Source organism: Herpailurus yagouaroundi, unplaced genomic scaffold (assembly GCF_014898765.1).
Source record: "Herpailurus yagouaroundi ecotype Mexico unplaced genomic scaffold, PumYag 165, whole genome shotgun sequence".
In the NCBI taxonomy this organism is placed as follows: domain Eukaryota; kingdom Metazoa; phylum Chordata; class Mammalia; order Carnivora; family Felidae; genus Herpailurus; species Herpailurus yagouaroundi.
In genome coordinates, this window is record NW_024412406.1 from 11,958,166 (window position 1) to 11,983,796 (window position 25,631).

Genomic DNA, 25,631 nt, shown 5'->3' on the forward strand with positions numbered 1-25,631 from the left:
ATTATGCTCTTACCATAAGTAACCAGTCCTTCTGTATTTTCTAGGCGGTCACACTGTTGTTTAGTAAGTATATTATATTAAGTGGGCATTTTAAGTATTGGGGTTGCTGCCATCATTCTTACATTAATCCATATTCTAGGTTTTCTATATCTTATCTGTTCACCTGCCCATTTTGGATGCATCTTACTAATGACTGTCACTTCAAAGATCAAGGAGAAGAGTAGAATTACAAATGAAGCCATTCCATTATCTTCCAACCTTTTGGACAAAGGGCAAAATTGGATGGTCCAGGGTGGACCTTCAGTTTTCCTTGGCTCCACAATCACGTTTTGACTGTAATTCATTTGACTTCAGTAGCTAACTTGGGGAACTAATGAAACACTGTAGAGTCCTAATACAGTCTATAGGCCAGATGATGGCAACTTAACAAACACGGCTGCCCTTTATACCTGTAAATTCAGCACATGCCCAACGTGATTTGGAGTACATTCTTGAAGGAAAAGAATGACTAAAAATACCAAACACTCAAGCTCTTAGCAACCCCATATTCATATTAAACCATAGGTACTGAAGCGCATTATTTTCTGTCTCATGTTCAAATTTAATCTGTCAAAATCCATTTGCTCTCAGTTTAGAGAAATGGTTATTTTAAATATCTTGTGAAGCTTGGAGTTCTCCCAGAAAGACAGCGCTTTAGATAAATTATTCAATATATACCAAAGATGATGTGTGGTGCAATAAGCCAAATGCGAGCTTATTGTTTTATTGTAGTGTTTAAACAAAATAAATATAATAAATGTGACATTTTGGTCTAAGCTACAGGATACACTTCTAAACATGGATATTTTTTAGTATAGCAAGCCCTTATGGCACTTAGGCATTACTTCTTTTAGCCTAACCACGCACAAGTTAGATGTTGAACTCCTGTCGCCTCCAACAACTGGACTCTAGAGCTGGCTGTGTATCTCAGCTCTAGCAAGCAGACTTAGGTCTGCACATGACAAATGAAGGGGAAATGCAGAAATTCCGAACAATTATCTGTGCAATATTGGCCGACTCCCTTGGAGATATGGACTAGGTCATCTCCATGGTCCCTTTCTTTTTTTCTTTTTAAAAAATTTTTTTAAATGTTTATTTATTTTTGACACACACACACACAGAGAGAGAGAGAGAGAGAGAGAGAGAGAGAGAGACAGAGAGAGAGAGAGACAGAGCACGATCAGGAGAGGAGCAGAGAGAGAGGGAGACACAGAACCTGAAGCAGGCTCCAGGCTCCAAGCTGTCAGCACTAAGCCTGATGCGGGGCTCAAACCCACAAACTGCGAGATCATGAGCTGAGCCAAAGCCGGACGCTCAACCGACTGAGCCACCCAGGTGCCCCTCCACAGTCCCCTCCACCTCTTACGTGTGATGATTCTCTTTCTAAACCACCACCTTTTGCTAATTCCAGTCATGTGTGCCATCTATACCAAGGACAAATCGCAATTGATCCTATCATTTGGTTGAATGGCCAAAATATACTTTTGTTGCTTAAGAAATAAAAAGTCAGATGAGAAGACTTTGAAAACTATTGCCCTGTTCTGTTCTAAGCATTTGGTTACTGGGAATAGACAGTCTTTCTGGAAAAAACTTTTCTTTCATTTTGAATCACCTGGAAAATGACGTTAATTCTTCACATAAACACAGAAATTCAGAGGATCACACGGAGTTAAGATTAGGGCCCCTGACACTTGCATTAATAGGTACCAAAAATTGGTTGCATTGATATCAGTGAGAGGAAGTAAGGCAGTTGGGAGACTTGCCTCAATTGCACCAACTTGTTGATGTGATATCCTTTGAAGGGATATAATGGTGTTACTGGGTGTTTTGTGGTGGAAAGAACACAAGACAGGGAATTAAAACACATGCCTCTACCTCTGTGGGCCACTTGGACAAGCCGGCTGCCTCTCTGAGCTTCAGGTCCCTTATCCGTAAAATGAGGTGAACCACATTTGTCTTGTCTGCCTCCCAGGGTCGGTAAGGATCAAACTAGATAATGCACATGAAGCAACCTATAAAATGTAAAGTCGGATAAGTGCAAGGAATGCTGGACATGTGTCTGGACACAGTCTTTGGCCAGCATCAAGAGGAAATGAAATACACTTGGACTGTTTATCCCCCATTTAGATACAATTTCATATCTGCTTTAAATTCACTGATGTCCAATAGTCCACAAAAGCACATGGAAACGTCTGTGCTTTGCACTGAAGGTCAGTGTGGGTACATTCTCTCTCTCCCCTCTTCCCTACCCTCTTCTTCCTTCCTTCATGAATATAAACTGGAAGGTGAAACTGAGTTTCAAGCTCTGAACTACATAGCATACGGGCTTTCTCTTCCTAGCGGGATAGAACACATTTAAAAACAAAACATCAGAAATAGAAAACAATATGGGGAATGTGATGATAAGAATTTTTAGGAGAGGGGCACCTGGGTGGCTTAGTCAGTTAAGTGTCTGACTTCGGATCAGGTCATGATCTCATGGCTTGTGTGTTCGAGCCCCACATCGGGCTCTGTGCTGACAGCTCAGAGCCTGCAGCCTGCTTTGGATTCTGTACCTCCGGCTCTCCCTATCCCTCCCCTGAGCTCACACTCTCTCTCAAAAATAAACAAACATTAAAAAAAAAAAAAGAAGAACTCTTTAAAAAAAAAAAAAAAGATTTTCTGAACCAGCTTATTTAAATTGACAGGAAGGAAAAATCCTGTGACAAACATTATTAGGAGCATAAATAATTTTCTACTTTCAGAAAAAGGACAAGGCATGAACACATAAGCCAAAGTTTAAACCATTTGTCAAGGGAAGAGACTAGAAGTTGGTTAGAATATCATGATTTCACCCACTGATCTACTTTTTTAAAAAAAAATTTTGATGTTCGTTTATTCATTGAGAGAGAGAGAGAGAGAGAGAGAGAGAGAGTGAGCACATGAGCAGGGGAGGGACAGAGAGAGGGGGACACAGAATCTGAAGCAGGCTCCAGGCTCTGAGCTGTCAGCACAGAGCCCAACACGGGGCTCGAACTCATGAGCAGTGAGATCATGACCTGAGTTGAAGTCGGACGCTTAACTGACTGAGCTACCCATGTGCCCCTTTTTTATTTTATTAAAAATTTTTTTAATGTTTATTCATTGAGAGAGAGAGAGAGAGAGAGTGCGCAGATATCCTACTTCTAAAGACACTATCAACCATAGCAAACCTGAAAGTAAATCCTTTGGTTTTAAGAAAAGCAAACCAGAAAGTAAATCCTTTGGAAGAATCATCTAAATTTGCAGTTCTAGCTTCTCATATTCCTAGAATACCTGGTGCTGTCCTCTACACTGGTGGTCCTCAGTTGACTACTAGCTCTTTCTTCTCCAGAATGTTCCCTTGGCTCTCCCAGGACAAAAGGGAATCTGTGCTTAAGTACCCTCTGCTGATCTGCACATGCTAGCATGAAGCCCTTATGTGCTAACTGATGTGAGCATGACACATGCAAAGCAGGCGCATCACTGAAAAGTTCAGTTGCCTGTCCGTTATTTTGGCCCTATGGGTAACAGGAACCCAGGAATTCAATCCTCCACCACCTCCATTCGTGTGCTGTTCAATGAGGGTTTGAAAAGACTTAGTCATCCATGCTCAAACTGAGGTCAGCAGTCAGCCTGTATAATGCCTTTCATTTGGGGAAGGGTGTGAGAAACATTCTAGTTCCACATACTATCGAATTCTTCTTTCAATTTTTTTATTCTCACGTACAAAACCAATTCTTTTTTTTTTTTTTTTTTCAAAAAAATTTTTTTTCAACGTTTATTTATTTTTGGGACAGAGAGAGACAGAGCGTGAAGGGGGGAGGGGCAGAGAGAGAGGGAGTCACAGAGTCGGAAGCAGGCTCCAGGCTCCGAGCCATCAGCCCAGAGCCTGACGCGGGACTCGAACTCACGGACCGCGAGATCGTGACCTGGCTGAAGTCGGACGCTTAACCGACTGCGCCACCCAGGCGCCCCCAAAACCAATTCTTTGAGAGAAGAGTTTTTGGTTATCTTCTGACTGAAGACACTGTTTTAATAGTTTCTTGGTATCTCCGGGAATAAGCTTTGTTTCACTACTCATGATGATATGTTTCTGTATTTTAAAAGGTTAGGTTTTAGGAAGCAAGTGATTGGGTAGAAGGCTGGTGAAGGAAACTTGAATTTTACTCACAGTAACTCTGCAGAGAAAGGAGCAACAGAAAGATGGAGATACCTTTCATCTTACACACACTCCAACCATTGGGTAACTTCTTTTTAGGTCATTCCTTCTTGCAAGTCTTCAGGAGCCAGAGAGTGAAAATGGAGACTGGCCAAGCTGGGCTGAGCACAAACTTCCTGCCCCTCCTAACCCCTCAAGGGCAGCGAGCATTGCTCTCCGGTTTTGTAGACTGCTTCGCCTCCCCTCCTTCCCCAAGAAAGCACAACACAAATGCTTAGATTCTTCCATTTAGTCTGTGAATGAATGATGGATTTGGGGGGAGGGACACAAGAAGAGAATGAGTGGAGTTTATCCTTGGAACAGATTTCATTTAACTTGATACTAGGCTGTAAAAACAAATCATAGAACACTCAAGTTAGAGGAGAATTTGGAAATATTCCATTTCTCATTGTATAGAGGAAGAAATGAAGATTCAGGGAGCCTCATAAGTTCCTGGGAAGTGGAGAGGGGGTGGTGACAATATAGGGCTTAGTGTTGAAAGGTTAGAGTTTGAAACCTGTTCTGATATACTTTACTAGTTTTGTGACCATGGGCACTATGATTAGCTTTTCTGGGACTCTGTATTCCCATATAGAAAATGTGGAAAATAAATACTTGTTTCACTTAGCTACACAGTATTGTTTTGAGGACCTTGATGGTTAATTTTATGGGTCAACTTGTCTAGTCTGTGTTATCTGGTTGTTTGGTCAAACACCAGTCTAGAGGTTGTCGTGAAGGTTTTTAGATTTTTAGTTTTTAAGATCACATGTTTTTAGATGTGATTAACATTTAAATGAGCAGACTTTGAATAAAGCAGGTTACCCTCCACAATGTGGATAGGCCTCATCCAATCAGTTAAAGGTCTTAAGGGTGAAGACAGGTTTCCCAAAGAAGCAGCAATTTGATCTTAAGACTGCAACACAGAAATCCTGCCTAAGTCTGCCTGGCCTGCTCTGTGGATTTCAGACTCAAGACTACAACATCAACTCTTACCTGAATTTCTAGACTGCTGTCTTGCCATATGGATTTCAAAGTTGCTGGTCCTCACAGTTGTGTTAGTTACTTCCTTAATCTCTCTCTCATATATATATGTATATGTATATATATATATATATATATATATATATATATATATATATACAGTTGACTCTTGGATAGCACAGTTTGACAGTTTGAACTGCATCGGTCTACTTACATGCAGATTTTTTTTTTCATACAGTGCAGGACAATAAGTGTATTTTCTCTTCCTTATGATTTTCTTAATAACATTTTTCTTTTCTCTAGCTTATATATTGTAAGGATACAATATATAATAAATATAACATACAAGATATGTACATGTTAATCGACTGTTTATGTTACTGGTAAGGCTCCAGGTCAACAATAGGCTCTTAGTTAAGAATTGGGGAGCCAAAAGTAATATATGGATTTTTACCTGTACAGGGGTTTGGTGCCCCTAACCCCTATGTTGTTCAAGGGTCAGCTGCATACATAATCTCTCTCATAATCTCTTTCTCACATCTCTAATATCTATCTATCTATCTATCTATCTATCTATCTATCTATCTATCCATTCTCTATCTCTATGTCTATGTATACATAATGTATTAGCATTTATTTTAAACTTATCTTACCACTGGGGCACTGACTACTGCACCATGGCTGGTCCCTGCTGTTTGCAAGACAGAGTCTGGAAAACTCCTGGCTACCACTCTGTGTGTCTCACTATATACCTCTATATCTACATATATAGTTTCTGTCTCTCTCTCCACACATTATCTATCTATCTATCTATCTATCTATCTATCTATCTATCTACCATCTATTGAATCTATCCATATATTATATGCTTCCTGGGTACATCATCCCCTTCATCCCACTGTCCTCCATCTGTCCTTCCAGAAGTCCTCCCTTGGCACTCCACATTACAGTGGCCTCTCCTGAATGCTTATGGCATTGATTTCCTGGGTTTACCAGATACACAGAAGGTATAGAGGACACATCTTGCAGTTACTTGGACTCACATGGTCTCCCTTGGCAGCCTTGCTTGTACTCAGAGAGGTGCCTCCCAGGAGGACTGCCAGACTTAGGAAACAGAAAAGAGGATGCTGTTATATTTGAATCAAACTTTCGTACGCGAATACCTATACTAAGAAAAATTTGTGGGGCAGCTGGGTGGCTCAGTCGGTTAAATGTCTGACTTTGGCTCAGGTCATGATCTCATGGTTCATAAGTTAGAGCCTTGCATCAGGCTCAGCACTATGAGTACAGAGCCTGCTTGGGACTCTCTCTCTCTCTCTGTCCCTCCCCAACTCGTGCTTTTTCTCTCTCTCTCTCAAAAAAAAAAAAAAAAAACCTACAAAAATTTGTTTATATGAAATTTACAAGGCATTCTGTATTTGCTCTGGCAATCTTACTTCTTTGGTATGTTAATCCATTGCTCTAGGCTTGCCTGATCAGATTTTCTTGCTCCTGGAAGTCTGAAGTTTGAACTGAGAGCTTAGGAGATGCTGGGATGGAGTCACATTAACAGCAGTACTCCAGAAGGAGGAGTGACAAATTTAAATCGTGGGGAGTCTCTTGGGACAGTACTTTCTTAAATAATCATTTGACAATTTCATAGGAGATAGTTTTGTTTCTCAGGCCAAAATTTTAGAATTCTGGAAGGCACTAACTCCCTATTTTTCATAAAATTTCTTACAGTGCCTACCACAGAACACTCAGAAGAATAAAACAGGTTCTTAGTCATGTTCCATTGCTTCCATGTGGCCCAACGTCAACCTAAAAGCTTTAACCAGCAATAGCATTTTTTTAACAATAGAAATTCATATTATACATAGATCACTTTATGATAACAGACCAGCTTTACAAGTTCAGCAACATAATCTTTTTATAGGTTTAAGTTATACTTTTTATTAATCCTTTCTTTTCTCATCATGTTGAGCAGACTTTTTTCTTTTTTTAATCTTATTCTTCAAGAAGCCTGCTTTTGACTATATATTAGCTTTGGGCTTCACCTTCACAGAAGGATACGTTTTATTAAAGAAAAGTGCTGTATTTATTCTATGTCACATTTTTTGCTGAGTATGATTTGGAATCTGCAGTTCATTCAACCAGTAAAGGAAGTGATAGTTCCATGTACGGATCCAGGGTAGATTGAGGTTTATGCAATAAAACGTTAAGCCACAGAGAAGAATTAATAATGGAGGTTATCCATTAAAAAACATTCACAAGAAAGACAAATATCATATGACCTCACTTATATGTGGAATCTAAAACAAAAGCAGAACCAAAAAAAAAAAGAAAAAAAAACAAGTACAGAGAACAGACTGGTGGTTTGCCAGAGGTGAAGAAATGGGTGAAGGGAGTCAAAACGTACAAACTTCCAGTTAGAAAATAAGTCATAGGAATGTGGTGTGTAGCATGGTGACTATAGTTAGTGACACTATGTGGCATATGTGAGAGTTGCTAAGGGAATAAATCTTATAAATTCTCATCACAAGGAATTTTTTTATAACTAAATATGGTGACGGATATTACCTAGACCCACCGTGGTGATCATTTCACAGTGTATAGAAATATCGAATCATTATGTTTGACACCTGAAACAAACAGAATGTTATAGGCCAATTATACTTTAACTTCAAAAATACATACACATGCATGCACACACTCATATGTACATACTTACATATAAATATGTGCACACATACATCAGTGTAATCAAAAGTCAAGCATCACAGAAAAGTAAAAAACTTTATAAAGGTGTAAACTTAAGAATGCTGTACGTTCGATTTGCAATGTTTATTTATAAATGTAATTTGTTAAAATACAAATTTATTTGTTAAAGTAATTTGTTAAAATAATAAAAAATTATTTATTATTGGGGCACCTGGGTGGCTCAGTCGGTGAAGTGACTGACTTCGGCTCAGGTCATGATCTCGCGGTTGGTGGGTTTGAGTCCCACACTGGGCTCTGTGCTGACAGCTCAGAACCTGAAGCCTGCTTTGGATTCTGTGTCTCTGTCTCTCTCTGTCCCTCCCCCGCTCATGCTCCCTCTCTCTCTCTCTCTCAAAAATGAATAAACTTAAAAAAATATTTATTATTGTTATGTCATATAAAAACACATCTTAGAGATGTCCATACTAGAACAAAATAAATGGAAATAAGCCTCCCTCCATTTTTCCTTATCAACTTTCTAGTTCTTTGAAAAAAATAATTCATGTAATCCTGAAGGAGAAAAAACAGATTTTGAATACTTAGCATGTTCTGGACACTAGAGTAGTTACAGTTGTATCCAAATTCTAGAACATTCTTCCTTTTCCTATTGGAAGAATGTTTCCTTTGCTCTAAGGACAATTCTAACTTATAAATCTGCTCTTTGAGAGGGAGGACTTCAAGGATAAATTGAAGTTGCCAATGCAGAAAAGGGAATAAAGGGCATTATGGGGCATTAGGTGGGCAAAGGCTTTGAAGCCCGAGACATATGGTTTGCTCAGAAAATTCCAAGTAACTTTGTATGGGTAGGGATATCTACAAGGAGGCATGGCATGAAGGAGTCCATGGTGATTCCATGGCTGCTACATGTAAGGGTGTAGGCTGTGCACTAGTCAGCGCAATTCCACAGGGTATCAATAAAGAGACCATGTGAGTGATGCCTCCATCATTTGTGCAGTGTGCTACTTTCACAACTTTCCCACAACGCTGATTTCAGGAACTGAGTAGTATGGTATGACTGGATGCAGGTGGAGACATACAGATGAGTGGGGCTGCGTGCTTCTCAGAAGTCAGACAATGGACAAATTCTGAAAGGCACTGACTGCACTGATGAAGAGTTTGGTGGGCCTCCTCCAAAGGCCAGTTTTCCTCCAAGTGTGGCCCCCAGACCAGCAGCATGGGCATCATGTGGTAACTTGTTGGGATTGCAAATTCTCAGGCCCCACTCCATAGTACTGAATCAGAAACTCTGGGGAGAGGCCCAGAAATCTATGTTTTAACAAGTCCTCCAGGTGATTCTGGTGCTTGCTAAAGCTTGAGGGCACTGCGGGAAGGAGTAAAAACAAAAACAAAACAAAACAAAACAAAAAAGCTAAGCGAGGACCGGCATGCTCAGATTTGCACTGTAGAAAGATCACTAATTACAGTGTGTAGGGCTGATTGGAGGAGGAGAGCAACTGAAAACAAGAGAAGTTTCTACTGCAGTGGCAGGAGGAAAGGGGTTCAAGAAGGAAGTATGTTACTACGTTTATAGGGTGGAATCTCGACCTCACTTGCTGCAAAGATGACTAGTCTAGGAACCCCGCCCCCGGCACCGTGTTTACCACTAAGTTTACCAGGAAGACAGCAGCTCTGACCTATCTCCATGAGTATCTCATGCTGGTAGAAAACCCAGAGTGATCCTTGACTTAAATCAGCACTGTCTTTGAAAACAGTATTTCTTCAAATCAAAAAATTCTAACAAGCACTTCAGCGTTTGGAACAGAACTAGAAAAATCTCTTAGAATTAAACAACAGTTTATTGGTACATGAAAACATTATGAGACACACACTGTTATTTGCCAAAGCTATTTTCTTTTATAAAATTTTACCTTACGTGTACATTCTGACATCACACAGGGCAAAGACTAGTTGGGGAACCCATTTATATCAGCTGTTCCCTGAAAGCACGCTCATTTGTTGAATTATTTCTCAACCACTCCAACTTCTAGTTTCTCCAAGGAAGTCTTCTAAATTTCCCGAATTAAAGCACCATTGAAACCTGGCTTTGTTCCTTGGCCACCTCGTTGGCCTCATCAGTTCATCCATCATCATGGACAGAGAAATGCAAGGGTTTATTTCCACCATTATCCCTGTATCTAAAGACTGTGTCCTAGCAGTTTCAAAGAAAAGAAAAAGCCATAATGCAATCATTATTTTTCCCTTTAATGAATCTCTGCAGTAAAGCTCTTCTGAAAAATACTTTGGGGTCAACATCATTGAGACCACATTACAGGATGCCAGAAGCCAGAAGATGTGTGAGGGCCACACTCTGCCAAAGGAACTGTTGGATGAGAGCCAATCAGGCTGTGCCTGCAGCAAACTTGCGTGATTCACTTTACAGCTGATCCTGGGGGCAGGCTGCTGTGCGGTCCGGGGTCCGAAAGGAGCAGCAGCTTCTCTTGCACAATGACGGGTGTTTTTCAGGCCAGGAAGCAGAGCATATCCCAAAGAAGGGCCTTTATTTGAATCCTGTTTGGCTTGTTTTGACAGCACTGATCAGGGAATGATGGGAATGGGCTCAAGCACGTCTGTACTTATTAGAAACTAAGGAGGGGTTTATTGGGCAGAGGGATTCTGCTTTTTGTATCTGTCTGGTGTGGTCATTTTCTACAATCCCTTAGATACATTCTGTTATCTGTACAGAGTCGCTCCTGTATTCTCTGTCGGGAGGCTAAAAGGCCTTGTCGGAAGGTGGTCCTTGAGCCAGCAGGATGACCTGGGAGCTTACTGGAAGTGCAGAATCTTAGATCCCATCACAGGCCCACTGAATCCGAATCTGTTTTCATGAGGGGTTCATGTGCACATTTAAATTTGAGCAGCTCTGACCTAAGGCACAAAACCATGCCATTAAAAAAATCAGCTTCAGAGGCTCTTCTACAGATTTTTAAAGTGGATCTCAGTTCTGGAAACCAGGGTGGGCTGTGAGGCCCTGTGGGCTTTTCAACACTGTTTAGGGGTTCTGGGATGGGCAGGTATAGTTACTAGAATAAAAGTCTTACAGGTGATGCTGATGTGGCTTCAATTCCTCCCTGACCTCCTGTCTAGCCTGCAATTGACAGCCATTGCTTTAAACACTTTCACATAATAAAATTCAGCTTGACCGTAGTAAGAATGCTGGGTTAGGAGTCAGAGAACTTGACCTTCTCTCTGGGTCTGCATTAGTAAATTAACCGCATGACCTGAGTCAAGACGGGAGCCACTGTTTCTCCTTGTGTAGCCTGGGGATTTCTCATGACAATTTCATCTACATTATTGGGTTGTAGTGATGATGACATTATATAGTGCGTGTGAGAATGTTCCGGAGGTCATACAATTCCATTGAAATGCTAATATTTTTATGCTAACCAAATACATTTTTTTCCTATGGACTACAGAGTTTGGGACAGAATTATTAGCTAGTATATAGTGTTAGAGGTAGAACAATTTTATTCTTACAACTTCCTGTTTGAAGTTGGCACACTCTTCCCCATAAAGTTGCTATTGAGCTCATTTCTTTGGATGTTGCTGCCTAATTTCAGTAAGTTTGGTAGAGATAAATGGTCCTTTTGGAAAGTGAGCATACTGGGTTGAATAGTGCTCTCCTGGGGTGCCTGAGTGGCTCAGTCAGTTGAGCATCTGACTCTTGGTTTCGGCTCAGGTCATGATCTCCCAGCTTTGTGGGTTTGAGCCCCACATTGGGCTCTGCGCTGGCAGTGCGGGGGGGCCTGCTCAGGATTCTCTTTCTCTGCCCCTCCCCACTTGCACTGTTTCTCTCTCCAAATAAATAAATAAACTTAAAAAAAAAAAAAAAAGAATCGTGCTCTCCTCTCCTAAATTCATGCACACCCAGAACCTCAGAATGTGACCTTATTCACAGATGCAATTAGGTAAGGTGGAGTCATACTCAATTAGAATGGGCCCTACATCCGATGACTATTGTCCCTATAAGGAGGCCATGAGAGATACAGAAAGACACACAAAGGGAAGATGGCTATGTGACAGTGGAGGCAGAAACTGGAGTGGTATGGCTCCAAGGAATCCCAAGAATTGATAGCAACCACCAGAAGCTAGGACAAGGTAAGGAAGGATTCCTCTGTAGAGCCTCTGGAGGCAGCACAGCTCTGCCCACACACCTTGATTGTAGACTTCCAGCCTCCAGAGCTGTGACAGAATACATTTCTGTTGTTTTGAGCCATCCAGTTTGTGGTATTTTGTCACCCAAACGCTAGGAAACTAGAATAGTCAGGTTGTGTTCTTCAATGAGAGGGTCCAATCTTTAGTGTTAGAGCTGAGAATGCTTTTTTTTTTTATTACTGAAAAAGAACTTTTTAAAAATATATATTTGTTTTTGAGAGAGAGAGAGAGAGAGAGAGAGAGAGCAAGAGCAGGGGAGGGGCAGAGAGAGAGGCAGACATGGAATCTGAAGCAGGCTGCAGGCTCTGAGCTGTCAGCATAGCGCCTCACGTGGGGCTCAAACTCACAAACCATCAGATCATGACCTGAGCTGAAGTTGGACGCTCAACTGACTGAGCCACCCAGAGCTGAGAACACTTAAAGCCATTCCATATATTCACTTCAAAAGTGGATTTGATGTTATTTGCAAAGGAGAGGAAAATCAAAGAGGTCTGGAACCTTAGTCAGCAGGAAAAACAGTTTAATTGGGAGAAACTAAGTTGTATTTACTGTTGGAAGTAAATAGCTAGGATTTGTTAAGTAGGTAATTAACACCTGCATTCTAAATAGCAGCCCATTATAAGTTAGAACATGTGGGTCCAGAAGCTGTGGAAGTCACTTATACCAGCAACATGCAGGAGAAAGATAAATAAGGAAATACTACAAAATAACATTAAAGTGGTAAAGTAGGCAACAAGAAATTTCTCTGATGTAAGGAAATTAAAAAACCCAATTTTAAAACACTTTCTGTAGGGTTCCTTTATGAAAGTATTGGGGAATTCTCATGCTGCTGTCTAGATAAACCAGTTTTACATAAAAAGCACCAGTAAGTGTACTGTGTATCCCTGTCTCTCTGCTATTTAAGTCCCTGGTAAGCAGGTCCTACCAAAATAGCTACGTGTGTACAGCTCCTTTTAAAAATTACTTACTTACTTTATCTATTTAAAGTAAGCTCTATCTATCATCTAGCTATCTATCATCTATATCTATCATCTGTATCTATCTATCTATCTATCTATCTATCTATCTATCTATCTATCATGTATCTACCTATCTAAAGGAAGCTCTATTCCCAAATGGGGCTCAAACTCACAACCCTGAGATCAAGAGCTACAGGCTCTACCTACTGAGTAAGCCAGGCACACATGTACAGCTCCTCTGAATAGCATTTTTCAAACTGAGTAGCAACCCCTTTGTGGATCATAAATCAGTTCTTTGACTCATAACCAGCAATTTTTTTTTAAGGTTTAAAAACTTTTTTTTAAGTTTATTTACTTTTGAGAGAGAGAGAGAATGAGCAAGCGAGGTGGGCGGGGGGGGGGGGGGGTGCAGAGAGACAGGGAGAGAGAATCCCAAGCAGGCTCTGTGCTGTCAGCACGGAGCCCAACGTGGGGCTCAAACTCACAAACTGTGAGATCATGACCTGAGCTGAAACCAAGAGTTGGATGCTTAACCGACTGACTGAGTTGCCCACGTGCCCTTTATTACCAGCACTTTTTTTTTTTAATTTTTTTTTTCAACGTTTATTTATTTTTGGGACAGAGAGAGACAGAGCATGAACGGGGGAGGGGCAGAGAGAGAGGGAGACACAGAATCGGAAACAGGCTCCAGGCTCTGAGCCATCAGCCCAGAGCCCGACGCGGGGCTCGAACTCACGGACCGCGAGATCGTGACCTGGCTGAAGTCGGATGCTTAACCGACTGCGCCACCCAGGCGCCCCATTACAAGCACTTTTTAAAAAAAGTGAAATAGCTGAAAATACAACAGAGAATATCAGGAAGGGTGAGTAATGTTTTATAGAGTGTTTTGTTGACCCATAATTCCTACCCCTATATAATGGTAACAATAATAATAGTTACTAAATTATACTTACTACTTTATTTTGATGACCTATATGAAGCTGACATGATCCTAATGTTTCCCAAGCTGAGCTTTAGATAATTTTTATCAATGGGAGAGAAGGAAGGCTACTTTCTCCACCTCCCAAAAAGGACAAACCCTTAGTCTTTTTTTTTTTTATAATTTTTTTTTAATCTTTATTATTTTTCAGAGAGAGACAGCGTGTGAGCAGGGGAGGAGCAGAGAGAGAGGGAGACACAGAATCAGAAGCAGGCTCCAGGCCCTGAGCTGTCAGCAGAGAGCCCGACACGGGGCTCGAACTCACGAACTGTGAGATCATGACCTGAGCCGAAGTCGGACACTCAATCAACTGAGCCACCCAGGCATCCCAGACTCTTTCAATATTACTTTGTGACTTAGGACTTTGATGACTTATCTATATATAGCTTCTGTATTATATTCATATTAGCCCTTTTTTAATTCTGACAGTTAGATTTCTGGCCTTTTATTGACCACTTTTTGTGTTTCTTTTGCTACTTGGGTTTTAAATGGATCCAGGTGGTTTACTTCATAATATTTTCTACGATAAAGCTGGAGTGATAAATTTTCATTAATAACTAGTAAATCCATTTGTAAACCGTTGTTGCAAAGTTCATAAGGTTATACACCTTTGTTGTAAGGAACTGTCATATAGTAAATCATGCCTGGTGATTATTGCCATTTGGGGACATTTTTTATTAACCTCTGAATTAAATAATTCAAAATTGAATAAAAGTTGGTATTATTGACACAGACCATTGATTTCTATTGGTTTCTAAATATCATGTGGGTTTTTCAGTTATATGATTTGTCTCAAAATAAAAGGTCCAATTTTTGATTAGGTAAAGATTTATCCCATAAGAGTTACATATGACTTACATAGTTAATATTAAAATAGTTGATTCCATCATTTTAAACTACAACCTTAGTTTATAGGTCACGTTTTGGATTCAAATCCCAGTTCTGTCACTCATACAACTATGAGGCATCCACTCTTCAGGTAACAGAGCTGATAAGATCAAGATTAGAGCCTAAATATATACAGCATCCAGTAGGTCCTTATTTAACAGTGGCTATTGTTTTGTATATATTCAACAGATAGTTTACAGATGAAGACTTATGTCTATAGTGATTCCTGGTTAGCCATGCAAAATTCAACCACCCAGATATCTACATATAAAAATATACTGATTATATAATGACAAATGTTCAGATCTGTTTCATATAGAGCCTAAACATCCTCATGTCTGAATTTCTTATTTTTTAGGTAGAAGTTTGTCAGTTGTTGACATACACATAGTCACCCTGTCACAGCCTCTGGCCATGGCTCATTTCCTACAGCTTGTAAAATAGTCACCAGTTCAAAGAGAGGTGGAAGGTCAGGTCTAAAGGCTACCACACACCCCTGTCCTTCTCATGGCAGGAAGGAGTGTCTGTTCAGAAGCCTATGCTCTGGGTGGTATACGACTGTTTTGAATCAGGCTCAGTTTAAATGCCATGGCTTCTAAGATCGTTCTTGATCTCCACAGTGAGGCTCACTTCTTTCTTTGGTTTTCAAAATGGCTTTTCTGGAGACTTTGTGTTCTATTGATATGCCTTAAGGGGCCACTGTAGAAAGAGGAGCTAGTGGACAGGGCAATGGGAACCCCATCCTGGTTACTTATGGGGGATGCTGTCCTTCCATATGGTGCCGAAGACACACAGATATGTGAAGAGGTGGGCATTTTTCATAGAACGACCTTAATTGCATGGTGTAATATATGCACACCTACAAATGCATGCCTTTATATACACAAACAGCTCTATCTCTCCTTTGGAGATGACAATACGGATTAATATTGCCTCCTATGTTTGAGGATGTGCTGGAAAAGACCTACGTGTGACCAAAAGACTTTCCACACTTTTTACTCACAAATAAATGGCTATTTTATTTGTGGCCACAGCTGTTGTTCGCAGGGTTGGTTACAGAGGACAGCTTTGTCTTTTAGACTTCTAGGTCTTCTGTGTGCCAGGCCAGTTTTATATATGCCAAAAAGCTAAAATTTGACCTCCCCAAACATGCAGAGGGCATGACTAACACATTATATTAAGATAACACATAAAACTGCAATCCAAAGAGGCCTGGCTGTCACCGGCCAGCTGTACCACATTAAATGGCCTCTAGGAGGCCGGGAGGTTTGGGCTCCAGGCGAGACCGAATCATTGGTTTTCTCATAGTATCAGAGTACCATTTTATGGTTTTGGATCATTTAGATAAACATAATATACAAAATTCATTTTGCCACATTATGTGCAAATTGGCTTAGAATTCCTTAAAAAGCATTTTCTAGGATTTTGTCCAGGTCTGAGTATTCAACCCAAAAATGCCCGTTGAAGATGTGTGTTACCTCATCAGATTTTTATTTATGCAAATGCAAATCCAACAAATACCATCTGTGGCCCTTAGGGCTTCTAAATCTTATTTCCTAAGACATTAAGCTGAGTAAAACAGATTCCAAGCTTTATATATAAATAAAAAAGTTAATATAATAAAAATAATCATAAAAACTCACAGTGTCATTCCCACAGCCCCATGCTCTCATTGCATAAATAGATTTTTGCTTCTGAGAATCTAAGCAGATAAGAGAACAAAGCACAGACAGATGATGGTGTAGCACTGCCACAAAAGACATAACTTTTATGCTGCTTGATCCTTTTGCTTTAAAGTTCTCATCGTAATGATATGATCGGGAGACTGTCAGGTACCACATCTTTGGCATAAAAGCAAAGAACACCAAAACACAATAGAAATGGTTTGAACAGAACTAATTTGCTCTCTGCAAAACCATGATGAGGTAGGTTGAAAATGAGAACATAATTGCCCAACCGTATACTGGCATTCCGGGCTAGCCTGGGAAATGTTGTGGGGCAAGTTTTATTTATCCTGGGTTCTCTTCAGCCTGCTTCCACTTCTCTCCTCTGCACCTTTCACACATCTGCCTACCCCTCCCTGACTTGTAGCATCAAGTTCTCAGCCTCTTTGGGGCTGCTCAGGGCTTTGAGCAGGGCTCTTAAGGCCCCTTCCTTCCACTGTCCCCGTTCTCTGTAGCAATAATCTGTCCAGCAGCCTTTAACTCTGGCTTGTGTTCTACTAACCTGATGGCACTATGAGAGCTGGATTGTATCCTGACCCAAAGGAATATGTCCTCATCGTAGAATTTCAGGCAATGGAGATGTTTGCGATTTCTAGAGTCTTTTAAGTTATACCACCAAACATTCACCTATGATGCCTAATTATAAGGCTGATATTATTGGAGAAGTGTCTTCTGGTACAAGGAGTCATCATTCTTTTAAAAAATTTACCACTTAAATAAACGGTATATAATGCTTTTTTTCCTCTCCTAGTCTCAACCCCGTTGGCAGAATAAAAATTCTGCTTGAACTGGAACTAGATACTTGCTTTTATTCACGTGACATACACTTACCAATTAAGGACATTTTAAGTAGAGTTGACCTAATGATTAGATCTCAGGTTTTGAACTCTGAAATTTATTCTTTGTTTTTAATAAAATGACCATATACTCATTTAAGGATAGTATAAATAAATTCCCTCTTATTTCCATTGTCTGTTTTTTGGCTTTTTTATCTGAACAATAAGGGTGATATCTCACATATTAATGACTGCTTTTAGCCAACTGATTATAGTATTTACTCTCTTCCACTGGAAGTATATTTGGTGCTAACTTCAACCTTTTGATTCTTGGTGTCTCTTAGCCAAAGACGGGTTTATCTCATTTTATTCACTCTCTAAACACTTCAATCATTTCTCAATTTCAGTAATCATCGAAAAAGTTTCACAAGGAAAATTTTCCTTCTTAGCTGAATGATTTATTGCTTTTCATGTCTAGAAACTTCCTTTATAATGAACAGTCTTGTATATTGAACTAACCTTCTACAAAAGCACATGGGAGGGAAAGTGATTTCAAATTACCCCCTAATATAATCATTTAATATAATTTCTTTGCACCAGGTTTCAGGGGGTTCACAAGATTTCAGACTCTTGCCACAGATCTCCTGATTTAGAAATAGATTCCTGAGACCAGTTATAAAGTTTCCAACTTCCCAGGTGATATTTCCACCTGCATATCCACTGGTCCATCTTGGTTGAAAAAGGAAGCTCTTGATGTCACCCTCCACCCCACCTACCTGCAGCAAATCCCTCTTGATTTTTTTCTATTTCTATCAGTATGGCTTTTATTTCATTTTTCGAACCCGGGAGTTAAAGTACTTCCCCCCAGTTCTAATATTGTACTTCTGTGTCTATGTTTACGTACAGCTCTTCTTCCTCAAGTTCCACACCCAAGTCCTCAAGTTCTATTCATTCATCCCATTTTTCCAATCCATCTCTTCTTTCCCCTTCCCAGCCCCTTAATTTTTCCTCCCTAAACAATTTCATTAACCTTCCAATTGTTTCAACGACCTCCTGCATTGCCTATTTTCTGTCTGGGGATGAAAGAGACGTGAGGGAAGAAGGAGTTCAAAGAATACAGGATGCTTTCCTCGCTCTTATCTTTTTCACGCTGCCAGTGGATTTTTTCCTATGGTCTTAGAGATCAGTCATCTGTCTCATCTCTCCCTCTGGATTACAACTTCTCAATGGTCGCGACAGATCTGACTGAAATTTGTTTTCTTTAGAGTTTGAAACATAATGCTTATACTCAGGTGCTCAATAAACACAATTTAACCAGTAATTAATCTAGTTAATAGTATTCACGAATTTATTTTTAATAGTTAGTGGTACATCTCAATAATTGGCTATATTCTCAATGTCAATATACACATTTCTCATTAACTTGTTTTCAATTCTCTCATCTCCCCCATGAAACTACCGTGTTTGGATCACTGGGTGCCTTAATGACTTTTGTATCGTTCAACTGCACTTTCAGGTAGGCAACTTCTCTTACTTTAACTCCAAATTCCACATCGAAACTAAAACAAAGCAAAATAAACTATTACATCCCAACAACCCAACTGAGGACTATTTCTCCTAAAGCCATCAAGACTTTTCAATTATATACATGGTTATTGCTAGGAAGTTTAGAAGGTTAACGGAATCCAAAGTGTTTTAACTAATGGAACCAAAGCAAAAGAGGAGTGATAATCCCATCTCCCTACAAAGTTTTCTCCTCTCCTAAACTTCATTTTCCTCCATCCATTTAGTTTTTCTAAACTCCTTCTCTTAGGAAAAAGAAAAGTACACTGTTCAGGGGCACCTGGGTGGCTCAGTTGGTTGAACATCCAACTCTTCATTTGGGCTCCATTCATGATCCCAGGGTCGTGGGACTGAGCCCGCATCAGGTTCCGTGCTGAGAGTGGAGCCTACTTAAGATTCTATCTCTGTGCCCCTTTCCCCCGCTCACGTACTCTCTCTAAAATAAACAAAAAAAATCAAAAAAAGAAAAGTACACTTAAAAACATGTTTAATAAATGCTTTTTAAAGTTTATTTATTTATTTTGAGAGAGAGAAAGTGCCCACCAGCTGGGGAGGGGCAGAGAGGGAGGGAGAGAGAGAGAATCCCAAGCAGGCTCCACACTGTCAGTATAGTGCTTGATGCGAGACTTGATCTCACGACCATGATATCATGACCTAAGCCGAAATCAAGAGTCGGACGCTCAACTGACTGAGCCACCCAGGTGCCCCAAGAAAAGTATACTTTTCAAAGTACAGTTGCAACTCCAACCAACTGACATGGTATAGGAAAGAATTCAAATGACTATCCATTCATGAAGTTTTTGAGGGAAGAGTGTCATCTCTGGGGAAGCAAAGTAACATCTGAGTGCCCCAGAGGAGATGAAAATGTCTGATCTTATCAGAACAGGTCAGATTTCTGGGAGCTCCAGACTGGATGAGGAGCTCCTGTCTAGGGCCACCCTGAGATGTCTAGCATGATGGGCATCTTGGCTCCTGCCTTCTGAGATGGGAATGCATTGTGGGATAGGCTGCTCTCTCACCTATCCTTGGAATGAAAGTATTCAATCAGAGTCTGTTGACTCAAAGTGAGAGTAATGAAAGTCCCAAGGGACCTAGCACCCAGCCTGGTGTTTGCCTCCCCCAGACAGAGCTGACTGATGCAGGATCCTAAAAAGTAGCTTGGTATTCCTATAAGGGACAATAGAGATGCTGTGCTTGAGTCATTACATAACTAGTTGGATACATCTGATTTTTTTCTGATTTTTTTCCTTTTAAAGTGTAATATCTTGACGGGAAGATTCGGTTAATACCCAATACATTTCAAATAATAATGAGAATTGCTGTCATTCATAAAATAAATGATAGAAATCTATGAAGTGAGGCTTGTTCTCACCAGTAGGTGTCTCTGTTCCATCACACTGTCCAGCAAACTCCCCTAGGTTTCCCCTGGAAATACAGACGTTACATAAAAGGTATCTTTTCTTTAGAAATGGTATACTTTAAAGAGAAGATATAAGATGACTTCTCTTTTTATTTGTATTCACTGTAATTCTGAGTTTGGCCTTTCTTTGCAGCACTGGTTGCCGATAACGTCGGAGAGCATTTTCAAGATAAACCCCCTTTTCACTTTTTGGTACTTAGATTAGCTTTGTTGCTAGGCTTCATCTCACTTGAATCAGTGGTGCATTTCTGAGCAAAACAGCAATAACTAAGTTTCTAGGTATGTGAGGCTGCTCAAAAGGTCAGACTCTTTCTCCTGAACATTTATTTCCTTGCCCATAAAACCAAGCCCTGGGTTGAGCAGCCCCTGGAGCTGTCACAGGTATTAATTATTAAGAGATGGGTTAGGCAGTATAACAGTTTTTAAGTATGTAGCTTCTGAATCCAGAGTGTATGGGTCCAAATCCTGGCTCTGCTTCTCATTACTGGATTGATCTTTCAGCTACTCATTCCTTTTGTGCTTCTGTTTCCCCATATTAAAATAATGGTAGTATGAATACTACCTGATAAGTTGTTATAAAGAATAAATATATCTATATAAAGTGGTTAGAACACTGCATGGCATGTAATCGGTTACATAAATATCTTTTATGTGTTTAATATATCTATCTTTTATAACAGATATCATATATGTGAAAAATAAAAGCTAGTTCCCACTTTGGCATAGCTGTTCTCAAGGCTACTGTTGGGCATATGTGCCCCTTCCTGGCGACTGGTCTCTCAAAGAATATGGACGTTAGGATAATACAACTAAATATTGTGGAGGTGTTCCCTGAAGTTGGCTGTTTCAACCAACCCATGTAGTTTCATAAGGAAAGAGCCACCAGACACCTTCCATCCGTCACAACCCAGGAAGCTCCTTTGCATGTGGCATTGGGTTTCATGCTTTCAAGCTTTTGTTACAAACACAACTAGAAAAATGGAGAAGTGAGTGATATAAATAGGGACTAAATCAATGGGGGCAGTGAGCCACCATGAAGATGCACAAAAATTTGGGTGAAGCTATCCTGATTTTCCAAGCAAGCTGTGATGAGGACATAAACTAATTAGAGGGAGATGGTTACTAGTGTCAACTAAAGACCTCCATGCATCAACTCATGCCAGTGTCTCAAACACATTTTAAGTAGACCCTATTATCATCCTTAGTTTACGGAGGGGAGGAGGGAAGACCCAATGGCTAAAGGCCATGCACAGTGCTAAATATCTGACATACGTTAATTCATGTTGTCCTCGCCACCACAACTGTCCTCAGCTGATATGACCGTTGTCCTGATTATACCAAGTGGGAAACGGAGGCACAGAGGGATTCACTAGTTGCCCATAGCTGGTAAGCAGCAGAGCCAGGATTTGAACCCAGCCAGTGTGGCTCTAGAGAGGGCTCTGCTAAGGACGGAATTAGTGCAGCAGTTCTCAAACCTGAGGTGGCCAAGTGAGAATCACCTGCAGGAACTTATCCCATTGAGATGACACTCAAAACTGAAGACTCCTGTGGCTGCCTGGAAAACCCTGGCTGTGTGGGCGGTGTTGACTCACGAGAAGGGTTCTGCTCCAGCGTGACTAGTGATGCCTCAGCACTCGTGTCTAAAAATGAATCTCTGGGTTCCTCAGTCGCCTTGTCTGTTAAACGCTATTTGCAGGTAAACGGCTTTGAGTGGTCTGCATGTGTGCATGTATGAATGTGTGCACCTTTGTATGAGTGAAATCGCGTGCCTCTGTGTGCGTATGTGTCTGGAGGGAATTAAGTTGGTTTGCTTTGAGGGTAAAGGCCATAACACAGATCACATACAACGTCCACATGAGGACAAGTAAATCCTGAGTGTGAATGCCGAATCTGTGTGTTCTTCATGTTAATGTTGCTGGGGAGGCAAGGCTGGTTTTGAATCCACAAAAGTTACTGAGAAGACCCTGAAATGGGGCCTAGGGATGTAGGCTGTTGTCAGAGATTCTGCTCAACAGAGACCGTATAATGCTCTAAATGGAAAATGAATTCTCCCAGTGAATACGCACGCAGTGCAGAAAACTGCTACTCATTCTACATACAGTTTAATTCCTTTTCAAAAAAGCCTTGAGAACAGAATAAACACATTATGCTTGGATGGTGTACTCAAGAAGTCTCCTCTATAGGAAATGACTTTAGAATTATTATTTTCCCTTTCCTTTGCCAGTGCCTGACAATGCATGATAAAAACCTAGAATGGGGCATCCACATCCAGACCCTGAGGATCTTTTTGTTACACACTGAACCAGAGCCCGAGGCAAAATCAGATTTCTATAGTCAGAAAACATTTTTAACTTTCTCTTATGCCCCTGCCCCAAGCTGTTTTTGATAAAAAGTGTTCACATACTAAATAGTGATCCATATCTACCCACTTCTCTCAAGCTCCTGACATCTTGCTTTTTGGTCCCTGCCCTTCTACTGAAACTGTTGTCTCAGGGGTCACTGATCCTACTTTGTCCCAGAATTCAGTGTCACTCTACAGCCCTTACCTTTCTTTTTAAAAAATATTTTATTTATTTTTGAGAGAGAGAGAGAGAGAGAGAGAGAGAGAGAGAGAGAGAACGCACAAGAGTGGGGGATGGGAAGAGAGAGAGGGAGACACACAATCCAAAACAGGCTCCAGGCTCTGAGCTGTCAGCATGGAGCCTGACACGGGGCTTGAAACACAAACCATGAGATCATGACCTGAGCCAAAGTCGAAGGCTTAACTGACTGAGTCACCCAGGCGTCCTGAGCCCTTAATTTTCTTGACCCATTGGTAGGATTTTACTCTACTGACCATTTCCATTCTTGAAACCTTCTCTTCCCTTGGTTTCCATAATGTTATGGCACGGTCTTCCTATTCCTCTTACCTCCCTGGCTACTTCTCAGTCTTGGCTCTCTCTGTCCTTTATGTAGCCCTTCAGGGTTGATGTTCTCTTCTCTCCTCTCACCTACTCTTTCCTCTTCTCAACATCTCTTTCAGTGCTTCCAAACATCTCAACACTGGTAGTTCTCAAGCCTACATTTCTAGGGTAGATGATCCTCCTACTACAGCCACCACCAATAAAGATTTGTTGAGGTTAAGTGCTTTACGAGCACTATTTCAACTGTTTCTCCCAATTTTCTGTGAAGGAGGTTATGTTATTGCCCTGGTTTCTGATGAAGAAATAGGTTTAATAACTTAATGCCCGAACTCGCACACCTCATAAGTGTGGGTCTCCCCCTGACTCAAAGGCCCCTATCACTATGGACTATGCTGCCAACATATGAATAACAATCAGCAAGAGAAGTCACAATGATGAATGAAATCTCTGTCCTTAGTTTCGGGTGTGTGGGTCCAACTGACAACTGAGTATTTTCCCTGGGATGTTCTATGGATACTTTTTGCTCAAACACACCTCAGACTGAATTCGTCTCTCCTCGGTCACCTCAAGCTATTCCTTTTCTGTGTGTCATGGCACAGCGCCAGGCCCCAACATCTAGAAGTGAGGCCAGCATCCCTGATACCTCTCTTCCTTCTTTCTCACCCGTCAGTCCCCAAAGCCTAAGAATCAACCTCTTAAATATCTCTCATATACATCCATTGCTCTTCACCCCTTTTGCCCCTCCCTGAGCGCGTCACTGTCATTTCTTGCCCAGATTGATGCCTCAGCCTCGGAACCGTCTTTCCTCCCCAGGTCTGGCTCCTATGGAGTGTATTATCCACACTGTAACCAATCACCTTTCTGAAATGCAGAGCCCATCTTCCCATTGCTCTCACCGAGACACTCAATCCCTGCCATGGATTAGAAGGCACTGTGTGCCCTTCTTCCTGCCTAACTCTTCAGGCTTTCCCTCACCTCCTGCCCCCTTTGCTGCCCCCACCCCCACCTCGTCTCCTGCACCCCATGCTCTAGAATTCCTCTCATTCCCTCTCTGTGCTGTGTTCTCTCTTGTTATGGGTCTGTGCACGTGGTAGTCCCTTTGCCTGGAATGTCCTTCTGCTTCTCCACCGAGGAACTCCTCTTGGCGTTCAGTTTGCAACTTCGATCACATGTTCTTTGGGACCGTGTATCCCCTGGGACTAGGCTGGGTGCTACTCTCTTCTATGTCACAGCACTCTGTGCCTTTCCTATCAGGACACTTACCACACTGAGCCACACGTGCTCATTTGCTGCTTTGCTCATTAGTCCCTAAGCTTTGCAAGGACAGTGGCCATAACCATGTCCATCTTTCTACCCTTCTATCCCCACTGCCTGGTATATGGCCAATGATTTATAAATACTGGTAGACTGTCTGTCTGGCTAAACCCAGATTTTCAACCTTCCCCCAAACTGTCTGAGAAATGGCCAGGAAGAAACCTAGCAAATTGTCATTTGGCTGATACTGCCCCAGCTGTCAAATCCAAGTCTGGATTAGCCCCTGGTTCAAGGACATTTTTTTTTACTATGTGGACCCCCTGGGTCAGGAAGTTTTTACAAACCAGCTCTTACTCCCTCTATAGCAGGGGATTCATCTTTTGGAGGACATCCCTTGCACAGCATACTAACCTAAGAAAGTATAGGGATGTCTGAGATACTGTGACCCAACCCCTCTGTTCCTGCTGTTCTGCAGCTGTTGCTCTTGGGTAAACCTCTTCATCCATGACTGAGCCACTGCAGCACCTCCCTGGCTGTCCCTGCCTACTGCCTCCCCCTTTCCCTGGCCACTCTCCAGCCTGCCACCTTTGGGAGCTTCCTGAAGCGCTAACTCAATCATTGTTGTTTCAACATCTTTGTTGGCTTCTCATTGCCTGTAAGATCATGTTGAAGCACCATAACAAGGCTGTTTTTAATTGTACTCCAAACCCATTTTTTTTCCATGCCCCGCTAGACTTATTCCCCCAGGATACGCTACGAGCTCTTGGAAAAGAAACTATGCTTCATTTATCGATCCATCCATTCGTTCCCCACCGATCATTTCACCAAGTAATGGAGCATTACTGTGTGCCAGGCACTAGAATAAACTGGTGAGAAAAATCAGACATGATTCCTGTCCTCAAGTCGCAAGACAGGCATTAGTAAAATAATCGATAAATGAGTTTATTTACAAACAAACATGTTTTATGAAGGAAAGGCTGACGTTCTATACAACAAAGAAGACTGACCTAGACTGGGGATCAGGGGTGCTTCTCTGAGGAAGTGATGGTTAATATG

General features: G+C 41.1%; 1 protein-coding gene and 1 long non-coding RNA gene across 3 annotated transcripts in view; one reads left to right on the forward strand and one right to left on the reverse strand.

Moving 5' to 3' along the window:
- The window catches only part of LOC121038126 (uncharacterized), a 78,999-nt gene extending 64,747 nt beyond the window's left edge, over nt 1-14,252 (forward strand). Inside the window, exon 4 of one of the 2 annotated variants that reach the window (XR_005794173.1) lies at nt 14,199-14,252. This is a non-coding gene — a long non-coding RNA (uncharacterized LOC121038126). Of the gene's footprint in view, nt 1-12,342; nt 12,384-14,198 lie in introns of those variants that run through there. The other variant, XR_005794172.1, reaches the window with a different exon arrangement.
- The window catches only part of KCNB2 (potassium voltage-gated channel subfamily B member 2), a 387,967-nt gene that overhangs the window by 4,295 nt on the left and 358,041 nt on the right, over nt 1-25,631 (reverse strand). The window lies entirely within an intron of this gene.